The following is a 6,000-nucleotide window of genomic DNA, read 5'->3' on the forward strand; positions in this document are numbered from 1 at the left end:
GTTTAGTGCTGTGGTAAAATGAAGGCTGCTCTGTGATTGGTTATTTACTGCTGTGGTAAAAGGAAGGCTGCTCTGTGATTGGTTGCTTACTGCTGTAGTAAAATAAAAACTCTGTGATTGGTTGTTTACTGCTGTGGTAAAATGAAGGCTGCTTTGTGATTGGTTGTTTACTGCTGTTGTAAAATAAAGGCTGCTCTGTGATTTGTTGTTTACTGTTGTGGTAAAATGAAGGCTGCTCTGTGATTGGTTGTTTACTGTTGTGGTAAAATGAAGGCTGCTCTGTGATTGGTTGTTTACTGCTGTGGTAAAATGAAGGCTGGTCTGTGATTGGTTATTTACTGCTGTGGTAAGATGAAGGCTGCTCTGTGATTGGTTATTTACTGCTGTGGTAAAATAAAGCCTGGTCTGTGATTGGTTGCTTACTGCTGTGGTAAAATAAAGCCTGCTCTGTGATTGGTTGTTTACTGTTGTGGTAAAATGAAGGCTGCTCTGTGATTGGTTGTTTACTGCTGTGGTAAAATAAAGGCTGCTTTGTGATTGGTTGCTTACTGCTGTGGTAAAATAAAGGCTGCTCTCTGATTGGTTGTTTACTGTTGTGGTAAAATGAAGGCTCCACTGTGATTGGTTGTTTACTGTTGTGGTAAAATGAAGGCCGCTCTGTGATTGGTTCTTACTGCTGTGGTAAAATAAAGCCTGCTCTGTGACTAGTTGCTTACTGCTGTGGTAAAATAAAGCCTGCTCTGTGATTGGTTGTCTACTGTTGTGGTAAAATGAAGCCTGCTCTGTGATTGGTTGTTTACTGTTGTGGTAAAATGAAGGCCGCTCTGTGATTGGTGGTTTACTGTTGTGGTAAAACGAAGGCCGCTCTGTGATTGGTGGTTTACTGCTCTGGTAAAATGAAGGCTGTCCTGTGATTGGTTGCTTACTGCTGTGGTAAAAGAAAGCCTGCTCTGTGATTGGTTGTTTACTGTTGTGGTAAAATGAAGGCTGCTCTGTGATTGGTTGCTTACTGCTGTGGTAAAATGAAGGCTGGTCTGTGATTGGTTATTTCCTGCTGTGGTAAAATCAAGGCTGCTCTGTGATTGCTTGCTTACTGCTGTGGTAAAATAAAGCCTGCTCTGTGATTGGTTATTTACTGCTGTGGTAAAATAAAGGCTGCTTTGTGATTGGTTGCTTACTGCTGTGGTAAAATAAAGGCTGCTCTCTGATTGGTTGTTTACTGTTGTGGTAAAACGAAGGCCGCTCTGTGATTGGTTGTTTACTGCTGTGGTAACATGAAGGCTGCTCTGTGATTGGTTATTTACTGCTGTGGTAAAATGAAGGCTGCTCTGTGATTGGTTGTTTACTGCTGTGTTAAAATGAAGGCTGCTCTGTGATTGGTTGATTACTGCTGTGGTAAAATAAAGGCTGTTCTGTGATTGGTTGCTTACTGCTGTGGTAAAATAAAGGATGCTCTGTGATTGGTTGTTTACTGTTGTGGTAAAATGAAGGCTGCTCTGTGATTGGTTGTTTACTGTTGTGGTAAAATGAAGGCCGCTCTGTGATTGGTTGTTTACTGCTGTGGTAAAATGAAGGCTGTTCTGTGATTGGTTGTTTACTGCTGTGGTAAAAGAAAGGCTGCTCTGTGATTGGTTGCTTAGTGCTGTGGTAAAATAAAGCCTGCTCTGTGATTGGTTGCTTACTGCTGTTGTAAAATGAAGGCTGCTCTGTGATTGGTTGCTTACTGCTGTGGTAAAATAAAGGCTGCTCTGTGATTCGTTGCTTACTGCTGTGGTAAAAAAAAGCCTGCTCTGTGATTGGTTGCTTACTGCTGTGGCAAAATGAAGGCTGCTCTGTGATTGGTTGTTTACTGTTGTGGTAAAATGAAGGCTGCTCTATGATTGGTTGCTTACTGCTGTGGTAAAATGAAGGCTGGTCTGTGTTTGGTTATTTCCTGCTTTGGTAAAATGAAGGCTGCTCTGTGATTGGTTGCTTACTGCTGTGGTAAAATAAAGCCTGCTCTGTGATTGCTTGTTTACTGTTGTGGTAAAAGGAAGGCCGCTCTGTGATTGGTTGTTTCCTGCTTTGGTAAAATGAAGGCTGCTCTGTGATTGGTTGCTTACTGCTGTGGTAAAATAAAGCCTGCTCTGTGATTGCTTGTTTACTGTTGTGGTAAAAGGAAGGCCGCTCTGTGATTGCTTGTTTACTGTTGTGGTAAAAGGAAGGCCGCTCTGTGATTGGTTGTTTACTGTTGGGGTAAAATGAAGTCTGCTCTGTGATTGGTTATTTAGTGCTGTGGTAAGATGAAGGCTGCTCTGTGATTGGTTGCTTACTGCTGTGGTAAAATGAAGGCTGCTCTGTGATTGGTTGTTTACTGCTGTGGTAAAATGATGGCTGCTCTGTGATTGGTTGTTTTCTGCTGTGGTAAAATAAAGGCCGCTCTGTGATTGGCTGCTTACTGTTGTGGTAAAATAAAGGATGCTCTGTGATTGATTTTTTACCGTTGTGGTAAAATAAAGGCTGCTCTGTGATTGGTTGTTTACTATTGTGGTAAAGTGAAGGCCGCTCTGTGATTGGTTGTTTACTGCTGTGGTAAAATGAAGGCTGCTCTGTGATTGGTTGTTTACTGCTGTGGTAAAATGAAGGCTGTTCTGTGATTGGTTGCTTACTGCTGTGGTAAAATAAAGCCTGCTCTTTTATCGGTTGTTTACTGCTGTGGTAAAATGAAGCCTGCTCTGTGATTGGTTGTTTACTGTTGTGGTAAAATGAAGGCTGCTCTGTGATTGGTTGCTTACTGCTGTGGGAAAATGAAGGCTGGTCTGTGATTGGTTATTTCCTGCTGTGGTAAAATGAAGGCTGCTCTGTGATTGGTTGCCTACTGCTGTGGTAAAATAAAGCCTGCTCTGTGATTGCTTGCTTACTGCTGTGGTAAAATAAAGGCTGCTCTATGATTGGTTGTTTACTGTTGTGGTAAAATGAAGGCCGCTCTGTGATTGGTTGTTTACTGCTGTGATAAAATGAAAGCTGGTCTTTGATTGGTTATTTCCTGCAGTGGTAAAATCAAGGCTGCTCCGTGATTGGTTGCTTACTGCTGTGGTAAAATAAAGCCTGCTCTGTGATTGGTTGTTTACTGTTGTGGTAAAAGGAAGGCCGCTCTGTGATTGGTTATTTACTGCTGTGGTAAGATGAAGGCTGTTCTGTGATTGGTTGCTTACTGCTGTGGTAAAATAAGGCCTGCTCTGTTATTGGTTGTTTTCTGTTGTGGTAAAATGAAGTCCACTCTGTGATGTGCTGTTCCTGCTGTGGTAAAATAAAGGCTGTTCTGTGATTGGTTATTTACGACTGTGGTAAAATAAAGCCTGCTTTGTGATTGGTTGTTTACTGTTGTGGTAAAATGAAGCCTGCTCTGTGATTGGTTGCTTACTGCTGTGGTAAAATAAAGCCTGCTTTGTCATTGGTTGTTTACTGCTGTGGTAAAATGAAGGCTGCTCTGTGATTGGTTGTTTAATGCTGTGGTAAAATGAAGGTCGCTCTGTGATTTGTTGTTTATTGCTGTGCTAAAATGAAGGCTGCTCTGTGATTGGTTGCTCACTGCTGTGGTAAAATAAAGCCTGCTCTGTGATTGGTTCTTTACTGTTGTGGTATAATGAAGGCTGCTCTGTGATTGATTGTTTACTGCTGTGGTGAAATGAAGGCCGCTCAGTGATTTGTTGTTTACTGCTCTGGTAAAATGAAGGCTCCTCTGTGATTGGTTGCTTACTGCTGTGGTAAAATGAAGGCTGCTCTGTGATTGGTTGTTTACTGCTGTGGTAAAATGAAGGTCGCTCTGTGATTTGTTGTTTACTGTTGTGGTAAAATAAAGGCTGCTCTGCGATTGGTTGCTCACTGCTGTGGTAAAATAAAGCCTGCTCTGTGATTGGTTCTTTACTGTTGTGGTATAATGAAGGCTGCTCTGTGATTGGTTGTTTAATGCTGTGGTGAAATTAAGGCCGCTCAGTGATTTGTTGTTTACTGCTGTGGTAAAATGAAAGCTCCTCTGTGATTGGTTGCTTACTGCTGTGGTAAAATGAAGGCTGCTCTGTGATTGGTTGTTTACTGCTGTGGTAAAATTAAGGCTGCTCTGTGATTGGTTGTTTAGTGTTGTAAAATAAAGGCTGCTGTGTGATTGGTTGTTTACTGTTGTGGTAAAATGAAGGCCGCTCTGTGATTGGTTTCTTACTGCTGTGCTAAAATGAAGGCTGCTTTGTGATTGGTTGTTTACTGCTGTGGTAAAATGAAGAATGCGCTGTGATTGGTAGTTTACTGTTGTGGTAAAATGAAGGCCGCTCTGTGATTGGTTGTTTACTGCTGTGGTAAAATGAAGGCCGCTCTGTGATCGGTTGTTTACTGCTGTGGTAAAATGAAGGCTGTTCTGTGATTGTTTATTTACAGCTGTGGTAAAATGAAGGCTGCTCTGTGATTGGTTGCTTACTGCTGTGGTAAAATAAAACCTGCTCTGTAATTGGTTGTTTACTGTTGTGGTAAAATGAAGGCCGCTCTGTGATTGGTTGTTTACTGCTGTGGTAAATTGAAGGCTGCTCTTTGATTGGTTGTTTACTGCTGTGGTAAAATGAAGGCTGCTCTGTGATTGGTTGTTTACTGCTGTGGTAAAATGAAGGCTGCTCTGTGATTGGTTGTTTATTGCTGTGCTAAAATGAAGGCTGCTCTGTGATTGGTTGCTCACTGCTGTGGTAAAATAAAGCCTGCTCTGTGATTGGTTCTTTACTGTTGTGGTATAATGAAGGCTGCTCTGTGATTGATTGTTTACTGCTGTGGTGAAATGAAGGCCGCTCAGTGATTTGTTGTTTACTGCTCTGGTAAAATGAAGGCTCCTCTGTGATTGGTTGCTTACTGCTGTGGTAAAATGAGGGCTGCTCTGTGATTGGTTGTTTACTGCTGTGGTAAAATGAAGGTCGCTCTGTGATTTGTTGTTTACTGTTGTGGTAAAATAAAGGCTGCTCTGCGATTGGTTGCTCACTGCTGTGGTAAAATAAAGCCTGCTCAGTGATTGGTTCTTTACTGTTGTGGTATAATGAAGGCTGCTCTGTGATTGGTTGTTTAATGCTGTGGTGAAATTAAGGCCGCTCAGTGATTTGTTGTTTACTGCTGTGGTAAAATGAAAGCTCCTCTGTGATTGGTTGCTTACTGCTGTGGTAAAATGAAGGCTGCTCTGTGATTGGTTGTTTACTGCTGTGGTAAAATTAAGGCTGCTCTGTGATTGGTTGTTTAGTGTTGTAAAATAAAGTCTGCTCTGTGATTGGTTGTTTACTGTTGTGGTAAAATGAAGGCCGCTCTGTGATTGGTTTCTTACTGCTGTGCTAAAATGAAGGCTGCTCTGTGATTGGTTGTTTACTGCTGTGGTAAAATGAAGAATGCGCTGTGATTGGTAGTTTACTGTTGTGGTAAAATGAAGGCCGCTCTGTGATTGGTTGTTTACTGCTGTGGTAAAATGAAGGTCGCTCTGTGATTTGTTGTTTACTGTTGTGGTAAAATAAAGGCTGCTCTGCGATTGGTTGCTCACTGCTGTGGTAAAATAAAGCCTGCTCTGTGATTGGTTCTTTACTGTTGTGGTATAATGAAGGCTGCTCTGTGATTGGTTGTTTAATGCTGTGGTGAAATTAAGGCCGCTCAGTGATTTGTTGTTTACTGCTGTGGTAAAATGAAAGCTCCTCTGTGATTGGTTGCTTACTGCTGTGGTAAAATGAAGGCTGCTCTGTGATTGGTTGTTTACTGCTGTGGTAAAATTAAGGCTGCTCTGTGATTGGCTGTTTAGTGTTGTAAAATAAAGGCTGCTGTGTGATTGGTTGTTTACTGTTGTGGTAAAATGAAGGCCGCTCTGTGATTGGTTTCTTACTGCTGTGCTAAAATGAAGGCTGCTCTGTGATTGGTTGTTTACTGCTGTGGTAAAATGAAGAATGCGCTGTGATTGGTAGTTTACTGTTGTGGTAAAATGAAGGCCGCTCTGTGATTGGTTGTTTACTG

Source organism: Eleutherodactylus coqui, chromosome 8 (assembly GCF_035609145.1).
Source record: "Eleutherodactylus coqui strain aEleCoq1 chromosome 8, aEleCoq1.hap1, whole genome shotgun sequence".
In the NCBI taxonomy this organism is placed as follows: domain Eukaryota; kingdom Metazoa; phylum Chordata; class Amphibia; order Anura; family Eleutherodactylidae; genus Eleutherodactylus; species Eleutherodactylus coqui.